The sequence below is a fragment of the Corvus moneduloides genome, chromosome 16 (assembly GCF_009650955.1).
Source record: "Corvus moneduloides isolate bCorMon1 chromosome 16, bCorMon1.pri, whole genome shotgun sequence".
NCBI lineage: Eukaryota > Metazoa > Chordata > Aves > Passeriformes > Corvidae > Corvus > Corvus moneduloides.
In genome coordinates this window covers 12,276,036-12,292,037 of record NC_045491.1, presented here as the reverse complement: position 1 = coordinate 12,292,037, position 16,002 = coordinate 12,276,036, and the positions used below count along the sequence as shown (strand labels likewise).

General features: G+C 42.4%; 1 long non-coding RNA gene across 1 annotated transcript in view; it reads left to right on the top strand.

Annotated features, from left to right (window-relative positions):
- Nucleotides 1–14,175, top strand: part of LOC116452194 — a 35,197-nt gene extending 21,022 nt beyond the window's left edge. Inside the window, exon 3 of the long non-coding RNA XR_004243429.1 lies at nucleotides 9,731–14,175. This is a non-coding gene — a long non-coding RNA (uncharacterized LOC116452194). The remainder of the gene's footprint in view (nucleotides 1–9,730) is intronic.
- The last annotated feature ends 1,827 nt before the right edge of the window (nucleotides 14,176–16,002 follow it).

Genomic DNA, 16,002 nt, shown 5'->3' with positions numbered 1-16,002 from the left:
TGATAGCTGCATTTTCTGTGAGCAAATCATCTTGATAGAAAATTCCCAGCTATCTTTTTTGGGAATAATTGGGTCATGATAATGCAGTGCCTCGAAGAGAGCTTGGAAATATTAGGCATGCTTGCTTTGAAAAGATTAGCCACGCTTGTTTGGAAAGGAGGGGTCATGATAAAAATGACTGCGTTATCTAAGTATCTCAGAAATCTTTAATTGTGGTTTTATACAAGGGTGGACAGATATTTGTTATTAAAATGACAAGTTCAAACTCATAAAAGAGAAAGCAAATTTTATAAGATTTGACACTATTCTACAAATAGCAAGACAAGACAGAAGTGACAAAGGTGGCACTGAACATCTGCAAGTCTAGAGTGCAAATGTTCCCAAATAGAAAGAAATGTTGAAACAAACCTCTCTGTGTGCAAAATGCCGTAAAGACCATAGAATGCCCCAAAGCTGTGTGCTTCTTGTAGTATTTGTTTTGGGTTTTTTTTCAGATGGCTCAGCACTGACAAGTCCAGGCCCTACATAAACCCACCCTATTCACAGCCAGGGCAGGGGAGAGGCCATCTGGTTCATCTTCCTGCTCCAAAGAAATCACTAATGATCCTGGTGTTTCTTCAGCCTTTCTGTTGACAGGGCTCCTCAAACACATATCTAAGCACTTCACCTTTCCCATTTGAATCACCACCCTCCGTTTTTAACCAGAATTGTGGTTATTTACTCTTCCATTATTATACACCTATCAAGGATGCTTGACAGGACAGACTATTTACTCCCTTCTTATTCCTATTAGGGACAAATCTATCCCCTAGATTTTTAGGTTTTCATTGAGTCCACCACCATTTGTAGCTGCCTGTCAATTTTTTCTTTTTCTTGTTACCCTACATCATTACTGCAAACCCCTAAACTAGAGCAGCAATACACAAACATTTCCGTCATTAAGAGCACTTCAGGTTTGATCATCAGCTCAGGCAATTTCACCTTATGATCAAGGAGGTCAAAATTAGTCTGTAGAGCCATGAATTTATCAAGCAGCACCTGGCTGTGGTGCTGTGTGTCTCAGGTGAGGTGGGGGCCAGACCCTGGAAAGAAAGGGAGGGGCCACACGAGCAGGACTGAGCTCATGTGGGGCTCATAAGGAAGGTTGCTGTGGTGGGAAGGAAGGAAGGAATTCGGAAGGAATTCAGAAGGACTTCGGAAGGAAGGAAGGAATTCGGAAGGAATTCGGAAGGAAGGAAGGGAAAGGAAGGAAAAGGAGGAAAAGGAAAGGAATGAAAAGGAGGAAAAGGAAAGGAAGGAAAAGGAAAGGAAGGAAAAGGAGGAAAAGGAAAGGAAGGAAAAGGAAGGAAAAGGAAAGGAAGGAAAAGGAGGAAAAGGAAAGGAAGGAAAAGAAGGAAAAGGAAAGGAAGCAAAAGAAGGAAAGGAAGGAAGGCAAGGGAGGAAGGAAGTTGCCATGTGCTCTCACAGGCTGGCTGTGAGGGCTGGGGGAAGCAAACCAGCCTCTAGATCTGCTCTGGAGTGTTTGTTTCTGACCTGTTGCCTTCATGTTGTCGTCGTTTGCTGCTAATTACTCTCTTCGTGCTTCTGGGAGCTGCTGTGTGGGCTTGGCAGAGGCGGCAGACTCAATGTTCGTGCGTTATGGGTTATGTGGTGCCAGCCATGCCGGGGGGAACTGTGGTTGTAGAAGAAAACTTTTTGATATTTTTTTCCCTAAACACCACTTTACTGGTTTATGAATAATTGGAAAAAGAATTTGTGCTTGAACTTTTCTACTGTTGCCTCTCTGTGAATGAATCCAAGCTGCAGCCCTGCTGGACACCTGCCAAGGTATTTATCTGTTTGGATTTGTATCATTGGAGCTCTGGCTGTGTTTCCTTTTTGATATTCTGGTGGAGCAAATAACAACATTTGCAATTCTCTTTTGATGCAGCAAAGTGTATCAGCAATGTAGTCCTGCAGGTTTTCCTGGCTGGTGCAAAGTGCCTGATTCCCTGTGGAGCTGGGTCCATGATAGGATCCCTGTTGTGCTTTTAAAATACCTCACTGTAAATCTTTGCATTACACGTTTGTGGTGTCCTGCTGGCTCGCTGCTGGAGGGTGATTTTGGCAAGGTTCTGCCTTGAAGGCTCTGGAGGATCACAGAGTGTTCTGTGTCTGTGAGCTGAGCTCATCTGACTGAACAATAAGTGGCCAAAAGCAGTGGTCACGTTGAACTGCCTGTCTTTAACCTTTGGCCTGGTTCAGCTTTGCTCCCTTCTGAAGAAGCAGCCCAAGAACTGTGTGGGGAGGGTGTGGAGGGAGGAGCTATGTCAAAGCAAGGCTCTAGTGAAGAAAACATGGAAAATTGTAGCTTAACTGAAGTGGATTTAGTGCTAATATATGGAAGACAAAGTAGGATTTTTTAAAAAAATCTAATTGTGAACCTTTGGAGAGTGGGCACTTGGCATGTAACAGAGAGGGAGCAAGTGGAGGCTCTGGGCTTGCTGGAAGATTGGCAGCCCTGTCTCCTATGGCACTGTGCTTGCGCTGGTGCTGCCCAGCCTTCCTCCAGTGAGCCCCTGCTCTGCTCTTCCCCTGAATCAGAGTCTGGGCATGTGTGAGTGGCATCAGCACCACAGGGAAGGGCCTCACAGCCTCTCCTGAGCAAACCTTTGCTGTATTTTAACATATTTTTATTTTTCTTTGTACTGTTTCCACTGAACCTGAAGGAAATGGTGTCAATATGCAGATTTCTAGAAGGAATTAATCGTTGCTTTTCTGAGTAGCTCTCTTCTGCCAGCATTGCTGGAAAGCTCTGGTTCCACGTTGTGAGATTTTTCTGCTTGCACAGCCCTTACTACTTGCCATGATTTGTCTCAGAGCCTGCAGTGAAATGCGGCACACTGAGGGGCTGGTGCTCCTACATTGCAGTGCAGTGTTTATTTTAGATATGTGAGGAATTTAGCTGTAAATATGGGTATTGGATATATTTGTGAAAACATGATTACTGAATGCCCAGTTCCAGGCACAGTTGCAATTGATTTTCTGAAAATCTTTAAAGATTTAACCTATGGCCACCCTGTTCAACTCCTTAAAATTTCTTGTGTTGCCCCTCTCTTCTTCCATGAAAGAGTAATGAACTCCCAAGCCACGCTGGCTCGGTGTTTGGGTGCAGACTGTGTCCAGAGGAGAGGAAATCTGTGAGTAGGTGAGAGAGCTCTGTGTAAAACTGCTTTCAGTGAGGTCTGGGGTATTTAATAGTAGGGCCTTTTATAGCAGCCCCTTACTTTTGTCAAGGGCCACATCCAGATGGGCTTTCTGTGGAGGGAGCTATTGTTCCTGTGCTGTTGTCTCCCATGGGGAGAACATAATTCCCTGAAGAATTGCTGTCCAAATTCAGAAGGTCTGGCTGTATTTACAGAGCCACTACCTTTTCCAGTCTCTCCAGTCACAAACTCACTTTGACAGGCTCTATCACCACCCAAAGCACTCAGTGGATCAGCGTTTGCTCTCTGGTGTTTTCCCTGGGAAAGGCATTCTCTTTAGCCAGTCAGCAAATGGTGCTGTTGTGATGGATGGAGGCAGAAGTGAAGCAGCCTGTGGGAGCTGGCACTTGCTCAGTGGCAGAGCAGTGAAGCAAAGCCCCCACACGTGCAGGGGCTCACATCAGCACAGTCCAGTCCTGCTGGCAGATAAGGTGTCCTCAAGATCACCCAGATAGCTGTCACCTTGGAAAGGCCTTGCCTGAGGATCTGATCTCTCACTATTTCTGAAGTTAGCTTGATGCTTTTTTATCACACTTGCCTGTGAGTGATGATTGCCATAAATTTGCCTGGAGAGTGTTTTGGTCTTATTTATCATGGGATGTGTTATTGTCTGCTTGGTGAAATCCTTTGTGGCACTAGTACGACAACAAATGCAGCACTTCTGATGGAAAACTCTTTGAATGGTCTTGTGTTGTCAGTGAATCTTTAAACTGAACAAGGTTTTGTTTTTAATGACTGCATCAAAAGAACTGTAGATAAACATGTTTGTTTTGGGGGACAGCTCGAGTTGGCTGAGCTGGACTCCTTGGGCAGCTCTGTCACAAGTGTTGTGCAATTGCTCCAAACCCCTGGAACTGCTCTTGCAGCAGAACCTCTGCAATGGGCACAGACCAAACTTAGGGCTCTGCTCTCTGGTAGCTGCTCAAAATCATTACCATTTATTACTCTTCCATAAATATTTTTAGTGGGAAACCCAGATTCAGCTCCCTGTTCTGCTTAATTCCTGCCTGTGGGTGCCCTGTGGGCTGGGGGATGTGTGTCTGGGGCTGCTGCTGGGAGCCCAGCCCTGCTCCAGCAACAGGACCTGCTGTCACCTCCCCTGCAGCACGTTAAATGGGCTTTGTCCCACGGGGATGGGAGGCTAAGAGGTAGGTGTGTCATCTTTTATGTAATTAAGATAAGGCTGTAAGTATTTAAATATTGGTTTTAATGAGGAAAAAATCCATTTACTTAAATACCTTAGGTGGGGGTTTTTTTCCCTTCAAATATTCAAGGACAGTAGATTATGCCTTTGATTTTAAGGAGACTGGATAACTTGGGGGGGTCTTTGGAGAGCCCTTAGCTTTCAGAAATAACTTCTTACCTCTGGTGCCAGCAGGGATAGCCTGACAGTGGCTCCTCCAGAGCTCCAGGTCTTTAAATAAGAGTACTGATGAATTTAATCAATAAAGTATGAGTGTGTCTAGTAAGAGCTTAGGATGGAACAGTTCCATGTTTTTCACTCCATGTGTCTAATTTACTTTGAATCTGGCCTCATCTGATTATGTTCTGTGCAATAAATAATTTCAAATAAACTAAATGATTATGCAATTAATATACAAAGACTTACTGCTATATGTAAACTAGGATGATATTAATACTGTGCTGAGATAATGTTGTCTTGGAATGTAGGTGCTATATCTACAACTGCATCTAAGGAAAACATAACATAAGATGCCTAAACACAAGATCAAGGGCAGGAGCTTATCTCTGAGTTCTCATGTTAAATGTGTTTAACACAAGTCAGTTCTCAAATTTATTTTTCAATAGAGAAAATTTCCCTTATAGATTTTCTTAAATTATTCTGTAGCTGCAGACACCCAAGATAATCTCACTCATACAAATCGTGTTTCATGTAGTGAATTCACTGCTAGGACCAGTCCTTTTTTCAGCAAGGCACTTGCAATATGAAATCCTGTATTTACTCACTTCTTTTGTGGTTTTGCTTCCTCCAAGACTTTCTGCAAGTACACCAATGTCTTCAGCCTCAGTCAGTACTGGTGGAAAACACTAGAGAATTCAGATGAATTGACCTTTTGTGAGGGGCTGAGACACAACAGCATACAAGAAGGATTTATCATTCAGATCCATCACCCACCCTGCAGAACTCAGAGTTCACTGGTGTCAGTCTGGCTGGGGGATGGAAATTAATTCCAGCCATGAGATGTAACAAGTCTGTGCAGAGTGCCAGGGTTTTATCTCCCCTGAGTGGCCCACCTTCACTGCTTTTGAGACAGATCACATGCAAGAAAACTTTGCCTCCTCCCCTGCAGAGTGATCTGATCCCAAGCCTCTCCATGAGACTGTGATCTGGCTCTGTAAGAAAGGGAGAATAAACTAATAAATACCCTTTAATGCCTCTTACCTTAAACACGAATTCCTATTTTAATGTTCAGGTAACAATTACTGAAAATGGTGTTTCTAACATTTAAATTCTTAATAAAATGGACAAGAGAAATAAGAGAATGAGTACATTACCTGTGAGCAGAACTCTCCCTGCTTCAGTCAGACTGAGCTCTTAGTTGTGTTTTGTCTTATTCTGTAAAGAAGAATTCTTAAATCATCACAGTCCTTGTCATGACAATTGAAGGATCTCTGAGATAGGAATGGCAAAATAAAATAAGCTGCACATTGTGAGAACATACTTGTTGTATGTTTTTAATTTAAAAAGTGGATTTGATTGCTTGAAATGCTTTCACCAGATCTCCATATCACTGAGTACTGAGATGGGCGGGCTTTTTTTATTTTTAATTTCTCTTTTGTAACCTGTGTAGGTTTTGTTTCTTCCCCCCACAAATTCTTTGTAATGAAAACAAGCCATCTGCACAGTAACCTGTAAGTTCTGTAACCCAGCAGTGCTGAAAAAGCACTGACAGTGCAGTTCTTAGTGCAGGTGAGTTTAGAGGCACCTGTGTCACTACTGAGTTAGAAGCAACATCCCAGTTACCTGCAGGATCACAGAACCCATCTGGAAATCCATGGCAGCAATAAACCTGGGCACCTGTGGGTGGCATTATTGGCCTGCTTTTCATTGCTCTGCAGGACAAGAAGCAATTCCTGACCTGCAGAAGTGAGAATTGGTACAAATGGGAATGAATGATGCATATAAGTTCAGCTTCTGACAAATTTCTTTCTTTGCAACACAGGGATTTTGGAGAGAGAAACACTGGTTATGACTACTTTGCACTCCAGTTTCTGCCTAGTTATTAAAAGCTGTGTGAGGGAGTACAGCAGTCTGGAGTGCTCTCAGGAAAGCTGTTTGCACTTGCAAGAAGCAGTGAAATACCTATATTCATATAGAATATATCCATGTGTCTTTAAAACCTACCTACATCTGAAATAGGTCCCAAAGGTTATGTTGTGCAAGCTGCATTCCTAGGATTGAACGCATCCAGGCCATGGAAAGCCACAGAGCTCTCCCCTGCTCTTTGGGGTGCCCTGTCAGCCAGACCCTCTCACTCTCCTCTGCTGTGAGGGGTTTCTCCAGGACCCTTCCCCACCTCCTCCTCTCTGTGACCCAGACCTTGTGTCTTGGCAAAACCATTTGCAAGCATAAATCCATCTCCACCCCTCTGCTGATATTTCCCACTACCTCATCCACATTCAAGAGACTGCTTCAGTTTTTCTGACACTTTTCAGAGCTCTGGAGCTGCCAGGTCTAGCTCCATGTAGTTGCAGACAGGTTAGTATGTATTCCCACCTTGCTGCTTTACTAGACCAGTATGGACAGAATGCTGTCTGTGGGGTTGGAGCCTTGTCCCTGACCAAGACTTTCATGTAGATGCTTTTATTTGGCCAATGTCTAAATCTTGCTGATTCCTGCTGCAAAATACTTCCCCCTCCACATTCATATATCAAAACAGGGCCTGAAATGCTGTTGTGTCCTGTTCCAATTACTGCAGCAGTTGTTTTTCTCACTTTGGTGGCTGTGGTCTGCCTTTCTCGTAGCTGTTGGGAAGCCTCTGGAAAGGTGATTTCCTCTGGTCTCTGCCCTTGCCCATGTCACTCTTCGTATTCCATCACTGCTTCCCTCTTCCCAGTCAGGTCAGGAATAAGTGAGCTGTTCCCATTTGCAGCACTGCTCATGGCTACTGCTCCCTCCTCCTCTTCCCCATTATCCTTTTTATTACTCTTGATTTACCAGTTCTCACCTGGGCCCTGCTAAAACCCTTAAAAGTGCAGCTGCTAGATGCTGAGAGATGTACCTTGAAGGTTTTCCTGCACTCAGCAGGAGCTCTCTATAACTAAACTCTCCTCCCAGCCTCTTCTCCCCTTCATATAAGTTTTCCTGTGGCATTTGGCAGTGGGTGGGCAGGCAGTGAGGGTTCCCTGTCCCACAGACCTGCACAGGCAGCCTCTCCTGTCTGCCTGGGTTATGGGCCCTGTCTGTTCTACAACAGGCTTTAGTTCTTGCCTCACTGGGCTATTTTTATGTTCTCTACTTATTTGTCACTTTGAAGAATGGAATTTGGGTTTGGATCTAAGGTTTTTGGATGCTGCAGCAATACAGATAATTAACTGCAGCTCTATATGTCTGACACTGTGTAAGTGACGGCTTCTGTTTCACCGATATATCTCTTAACACTTTGCTGTGGCCAAAGCCTGCTCTTGGCTTTGTGTACATGACCTATCCACTTCAGTCATAGCAGGGATTGTTAGGAAGAACACTGCAGTCTTGTTGCTGTTATTTCACTATCAAGGCAATTTATGGTGCAGTGAGATAATAGGAGTAGATGGGTTTGAGCTCTGTTTACAATGACTGCATTTAACAGTAACTCAAAAAAGTTGGCGCTGCTGACAAAAAGCATAAAAGAAAAAGAAATCATCTTTGATTGTGAAAGGGAATGTTATTTCGTCTCTTGCATTGACATTAAACTTGGGGGGAAAATAGTATGGGTTCTACTGACAGAAATTAAAACTACCATTTAATTTCTTTTTTGGCAGACTATTTTTTTTTTAAAGTTGATATCCAGATCTTGGATTTGTATTTAAGAGGGAGACCGGAGAATTCTGAAAACAGCACTAAAGGACCTAACAGGGAATATCACAACCTTTCACTCTGATAAACTGAAAGAGATCCCAATCTCAGAAAAAAACTCAGTTGTGACTTCTTTTTCTCTTCTTAAATGCTTACGGCTGCATTTGACTTTTTTACTACCAAAATAGGATGAAGTTAAATCCTGACCCATACTCACTGAAATCTGTGATTACTTCCAGTAGCCATTAAGGGTCTTTGAAAGCCTCTTAGGTGAGATTTGTTCCATCGCGCTTCAGGCACTTCACTGAGGCACTGGAACTTGGAGCACACTTGGCCTCTGCTCCCCTACAGGTGACAGGGTGATTGGTTCTAGCTGGGCTGAATTGCCCTCCAGAGATGCCTGTCTCTGCTCATTGATTAACTCCCTTCACTGATTATGCTCTTTAGTTCCTTGAAGTTTCCTGGGATGGATGTGAGACTATGGTGTGAAATACCCAGACTGGTGGCACAAGACACCATCCTGCTTCCCCTTAGTTACCCACTGGACACATCCAGTGAAGATTCTGCTGATGTGGCCACTGCAGAGTGGGTTTGGTGTGGGGATGGATGTTCCAGGCTCCCTCATGTCCTTTTGCCCACAGGTTTGATTCAACTTTTGGAAGGAAGTGGTTGGGAATTCTCTCATGCATTTGCATCTCTCAGTTCAGACCCTTTCTTTCAATGGCCCCATCCTCAACAATCAGCACAAGCCTTTGATTAGTTTAAGGGGAGAAAAAAGTCAGGTTGCTTTAATATGATAACTTCCCTTATAATTTTTTGGTGCCTGCACAGGCAGATTTGAGTTCCTGTTCTAACCCTGTGTAGGCTTTTTGACACTGTACCAATACTTTTCTCAGCCACTCAGCAAAGAGCAGTGTCTCACACCAGCCAGAGTGACAGGGCCTGGAACATCTCATGTTTGTGCTGCCTTTGGAGCCTGAAATACCTCCAGCCCTGGAGGAGGTAAGCAAAGGCTGCATTAGAGCTTCCCCACGGTTGTTTTGAAAAATCTTTTCAGTATTTTTTTCCCCTGTGTTTCAAGGTCAGAAAAAAAAAATAGCTCTGAAATATAAATCACAGTCTTAAACTCCAGCCTTAGGAAAGAAAGATGCTATAATAAACAAAGCTGTATGGAATGAAGGATTGTGAGAGGCTCAGAGGTCTGTCTCTTCTGCTATAAAAGCCCCTTTATTCCTGTGGCTCCTACATGGACTCTCTAGTCCTCCAATTTTCCTCATTGCTTCAGTGCTTCATAGCTTTCCTTAAGTCTCTCCCCCTCAGGCTTGGGTTCAACTCGTCATTGTCCTTGCATCATCTTCACAGTAATGATTTCTCATTCTGATTTATTTAGTATTTTGCAAACCCCTGCGTTAGAAAAAAAGAGAAGTGACTGCAAGGTGATGATAAAATTGGTTTTTTTTCCCTTCAGGATCCTGATTCTCATCTCGGTAAACTGACATTTCTTCATGGCAATGAATTCCTTCATTGCTGTCTTCCATGTTCTGAATCTGCCAGCAGCAGTGATGGAGGGATGCTGGATGAAGTGATTCCACTGGAGAAGGGCTCTGTGCTTTGCACAAGCTCAGGTGTGTTATAGCTCTGATTCCAGAGCACTGAGGAGTTCTTATCAAGCTGTTACGAAGAATCTGAATTTATTTCATTCTTTTCCTGGAACATACACCGAGGGCATTGAGGTTCCTAAAACAAAGCAGCCAGTGCTGCTGGTAGCAAAATAATGTGGTTTCACATCCTAGGTAAACCTTGTGGCAAATCCCTGTGATTTATGGAAATATTATTGGTATGTGTACCAAGGCCCCAAGACAGCATCCATGGGGCTGTCAGGTCTCCACACACACACAGAGTTCTGGCTGTGATGGCTCTGCTGTGTGTTTGGTAGGAGAGATTTAATGGCTGAGTGTCTGTGGTGTTAATGACTGAATAATTCCTGCTCCAGAGCTTTGCTTTATTTTATGTTGTTTTATGACTTTCCAGTTGAATAGCTCCAGTACCAGTGGGGTGCAATATATCAAGCACATCAGGAATCTCCTACATTATTGCTTCAGACCCACAGAAGCTGTAACTTCCCATGTTTATTGAACTTTCCAGTTGAGACCTTGCTGGTGAAAGGATTTGACTGTCAAGAAGCTGCTTGATGTAAGAGCTCTTGTGAAGAGCTCAATATGCTACAGAAGACACACACTTTAAATTGCTGATGGAAGACCAATGTCCTCTTCCAGTACTGAAGGGGGGTCACCTTTCAAGCCCACAATGTGGTGGCTGATCCCCAGAACAGTGTCATTAATAAAATGCACAGAGACACTGTCACTGTTTAAGGTTTCTGTACAGGGCATTCAAGAAAATGGAGATTGCAATACTGCTCAATCTGGTGCTGTTCACTGGTCCAAACTTTCACAGCCTCTGCATTTGCTACACAATTTTAAGATTTGTGTGCTGTGACACTCACAGAAGAAGGTATGATGGCTTATACATAACAGAATGGGACAAAAAGCAGAGAAATTATTCCAAAGTTCTGGTTTCTCAGAAGGGATAATTTCCTTGATCAAGTGACAATCTCAGTTGATAAAAATCAGAGAGTGAATTCTCAGGTAGTTCCTTTTACACCAGGGGAAGATCTGGTGGTGTAGTTGCATTTGAATTCCAAGAACCTATCTGAAACAGATACAGCTTTTTTAGAATAAAGTAGTTTTTAAAATCCCTCTGCTAACAGTGAAGCTGCAGAGGTTGCACATATAGCTTAAACAGAAGAGAAAAAAGTAATCCTATCTGGCAGGAGGCTGAGCACATACTGTTCATCAGAACATTTTATCTACTCCGAGATTGGAGTTTCACATTCTCAAACATCTCACATCTTAAGGTCAGGAGAAGACGAATGCAATTTTTATTTTTCAGGGAGTTCTGTTAGTTTATGATCTAACCTTTTTTGTTCCTTGACCTGCTTCAGTTACCAGCCAGCATTTCAGTGGATGTTTCCTTGCTAACTTGTGGGGCTACAGCAGCAGCTGTAATTCCTGCACACATCACATATCTCAGTGTCTGTAGGTGTAGATATTCAGCTGGGTTTGCGCAAAGCACTACTGCAGCTGGTTCTCAAATCCAAAACAAACCTGCAAACAAACACTCAACAGTGAACCATATGGAATATGGCTGTTTTCTGTCTGGCATGGTAATGTAATAGAGTGTAGTAGCAAACTTCTTCACATAAATTTAATTTTTAGCAGAGCCTAGGAATGCTTCCCACCCACCCCGACCTTTTTTTTTGGCCATCCTCTGCAAGTCCTTTCCAAAGGAAGGCTTGAGAAAGCAAGTTATAAATAAAAACATTCAATGAAATGCCCTTAAGCCCATGAGAAATCAAATTTAGACTGAAAAAGAAAGACAAAGTTTGCAAGATATTAAGCAGAACTAGTTCAGATCTATCCATGCACTAATAATCAAGCACAGCAGAATTCTGTGCACTTTTTCACCCAAAGGCAGTTAAGAAAAAACTGATGGGAGTAATCAGAGATTAAAAATGCTCAATACTTTGGGATTTTTACCCACTGAAATGTGAAGAGAGAATAGAAGCAGGGAAGTTTTGTAGAGCTGAGTCTCTTAGAAAACATATTACTGCTCTGTGGGGGTATTTTGCTCTTGGCCAGAGGATTGCACAAACTGTAGTTAAAGCAGCAGTAGAGAGGCTGTAATGTCAGGCAACAGCCAATGGTGCCACTGCTGAGAAATCCACTCATTGCAAGATTTATTAGTCCAAACAGTTTGATAGAAATTTGAGTTCATGAGCGACAGATACATGGAAATCAGAAGACAGGTTTTCTTCTTTGTTGTTTTTGCCACTTGTCTTCATATTAAGCCCAGGAGCTCCAAAACTCCAGTTTGTGCAAGACCAAGAGGCAGCCTTGCATGACTGCATGTTGCAAAGGAGTTCAAAGGAATCTTCCTGTGCATTTCTCTTCACACAGATGAAGGCGTGGACGCTTTGTTTTCATCTGCCTTTTATGAGTGCCCTCCACTTTATCTGTGTCTTTCAGCGGTTTAAAATGCTGGGCTCCAAAAATGGATGAAAAGCAAGAGACTGCACACCCAGTCATGTGCTTTACCTCACTGCCAAAGAACACACAGGGCTTTGCTCTTATGTGAAACTTTCCTTTCAGTGCCTCTGGAGCTGCTGCTTTGGGAATGCTAATGATAAACCCCCCTTTATCTGAACTGCTTGGTGCCTCCTGTGTAATATGGGGAATTCGCCTGTGTTAGTAGATAGTTTTATTGTAAGAATGGAGGGTGTCTGCAGTCCTGTGTGTTTGATTGGTTTGTTTATTTGGCTTTTAAAATGGGATTACCTCCTACTGTCCACTGTGCTATCACACTGCAACACTGGCAGCAGCAGGACATTCCTGGGCTCAAGGCACTGCAGCTCTCAGTGTTACAAAACTGTAATCATGTAGGACTAAATATCTTAAAATTTCCTTTACCTTAGTTTGTTATTGCCAGTTTGAGCATCCTGTATTCTTTGGGATGTAGACTTTGTCAGGGAGATACAATCCACAGAATATTTGTGGTCCTAATTCCCAGAGATACAAGTTATAACTGGAAAGCCATCATCTCATTGGATCAGCTCAGCTTATCAGGCAAGGTGAATAATGGGCATGTCTCAATAAATCCAGGCTGCTTTTTTTTGTTTTATATCACAAATATGGGCAATGCCTTTTGAAAGGAGGGCTGGCTCCAGTTTGGTGAAGACAAGGCAATTTGAGTACAAAGAAATAAAAAGTGAACATGGGGCCATTCTGAAGGTAACCCAGTTATTTGGTGTTTCATACAAAATGAATAGATGCATTTTTTCAGCAGACAGAATTCAGTCTCTCCAGGGAGATGAAAAAATTATTCCCTTTAAAAAGGAGAGAAGAAAGGTTATTTGCACTGCTAGCTGTCCTAGCTAGCTTCTGACTGCCTAAATTTCAAATCAAATGAAACTGTACAGGAACATACAGATAGGTGACAATGTGGAAGATCGAATTTGTATCTGGTAGACTTATTATCTTTCCTTCTGCAGCTATTTCTTGTGAAAAAAAAGTTGCCCAGCTCTCTGTACTAGACAAGGTGTGAAGATTGGTCCTATTGCACTTTTGAGCAATCTTGGTTTTATACATAAATTAATGTCTGCTTTGAACACAGCCTGGTCCACCATGTTTTGCTTCCTCAGAAAGGCTGCTGCATGTTTAATCTCCTTTACATCAAGGGACACAAGGGCACTCACATGTCATTTATTGAAGTACGTGCTGCCTGTCTGCATGACGTGGCTGTGCTGACAATGCTTTGATCTTTCTGCAGAAGGAGGGGTTATGAGAAGTCAGTGGCTCTTCAGAGTCATCTTTAGGTAATAAATCTGGATGTTTTCAGCAGAAGAACAAAACAAAATGAGACATCTGCCTTTTATTTCCATGTTGGGACTGATTCTCAAGCGAGGGATTCATGCTGCACATGAGGCCCAGTTCACAGAGACCAGAGGGTTCAGCAGTGACAACACCAGGGCTGCTGTGCTGGGGACTGCAGTGGCCATCTCCTGTCGGTGCTGTGGCCAGGCTGGCAGCACACCAGCAGCCACAAGCTGGCTCTGCACATTTCCCCCGATTTTTCCAGCATGGATCTGAGTGTTACCATGTTAGTGCTTTATAAATGATCCTGTTTACACTGTGTTGGGCTCTGTAATGGTGATCTCGGTGCTCTTTAATAAATAGTTTTACCTCTTCTTAGAGATGATTAAATGCTGAGGGAAAGAATTTTTCCTCTTCAGAAAGTAAACATAAAACACTTCAACTTGTTTAATGCTTTCAAGAAAGACTTAAAGGTTGCCATGAACTTTTGTTGGCCCTAGATTTTCACCTTAAGGAAATAAAATTATTTAATCTTTTATATATTTGAGATATTTTTTCCCTGTAAACAATGAGTAATAGTAAATCTCAACTTATCCTTCTATCCTAAGATGAGGACAGCAGAAAAAACTTGCAAGTACTTGGCTATGAAGAACTTTAGATACCTGAAGTTTGTTGGCTGAGAGCTCTGTCTGTTATGTGGTGAATAAGGAATGGCTCTCCCATTTAGATACCTGAAGTTTGTTGGCTGAGAGCTCTGTCTGTTATGTGGTGAATAAGGAATGGCTCTCCCATTTAGATACCTGAAGTTTGTTGGCTGAGAGCTCTGTCTGTTATGTGGTGAATAAGGAATGGCTCTCCCATGATTTGTTACTTTCCTTGGTGTTTACAGATGGTGCAGCTTCACCTCAGGAAGAGCTGGGGCTGTCAGAGTGGGGCAGGTGGGGACGTTCCCTTGGCCATGGAGGAGCAGTGAGCTGGAAGTCAGGAGATGTGGAGGGTAAAGATGAGGCAATGAACAGCTGATTACATCAGTGCAGGGATGAAGGGAGGGTGTGGAAGAAATACGAAACACTGATATCAAGAATTTGGAATTCTATTCCTGGATGAGTTCTTCCCCCTTTCTTGCATGTAGGATTTAACTAATTCTTAGAGATTAAAACTAATGGAAAGTGACTGTGGACAATTACTGAGGAAGGAGTAAAATTTACATTTTAGAATAACTGAGGTTTTCTTTTGCTTTTCTGTATAATCTGGAAAAAAAAAAAAATAAAAGTTCCTCTCCAGTTCCAAGGAAGAAAAGCACCTTGATCTTATTCTGCAGAGTTTGTTATTCAGTACTGGGGCTGGGCTGGGCTAGCTGCACACAGATTTGCCAGGCCTTTTGCTCAAGCTCCTGGATTTATAAAACTCTGAGGCTTTCTAACGCAAGTCAAATCATTCAATCTGAAGGGAACAGCTCTCTATTTTCTCAGAAACTAAAAAAATCCTGATTTTGACAGGATTGCCTATGGCAGTAGTTTTCAGAAGCAATGGAGAAAGTCATAAAGCTGACCGTATGATCCTTCTTTTCAGAAATTCTTACCATAAATAAAAAGAACATGCCATGTTATCAAGCCAGGACCTTCCAAATCCCACTGGTTACACAGTTACATAGAAAAAACTCCAACCAAGAAAACCCTACTAGAAAAATTAATGGCATTTAGTCTGGACTTTTTAACTGTAATTTTTTTACATGTAGCATTTCTGGAATATTAATTTTTTGTCTCTCTGCAAGATGATCAGGCAGGAATATGGCATCCTCCTTTTAAACCTGAATGAAAAGGGTATATCTAGATACAAAAATCTAAAAATATTATTTGTATTTCATATTTCATTTACTCTAAGCATTTACAAAATTAGGTTGTCAGTGTCATCTATTCATCTCTAAAAGCAGATGGGATTGCTATTAGGCATTTGGTGTGTCTATTAACACATTTAATTTGGTGGTATACCTCTGGGTGGAAAATCAAATTATAAAATCTTAAATTCAGATGATTATGCAATGTCATAATCCTCCTAGCCACCATCTGATGAGCAATAATTACAGATTTTTGAATTTTTCAAAGATGTCAAAAACTGTTGCTTTTTTCTGGAAGTCAGAAAAATAATGGCAACTCAGTTCTTAAAGGCCTGTAGACTTCTTTTTTTAGTACTAGCTCAAGCCTCTCAATTCTGGGCATAAGCACGTCAAATAAAGTCCGTGCTCAACAATTTGTTTCTAACTGGAAATTCAGAAACCCACAATGCAGTGAGGAAAAGCAGCAGCCCAGGT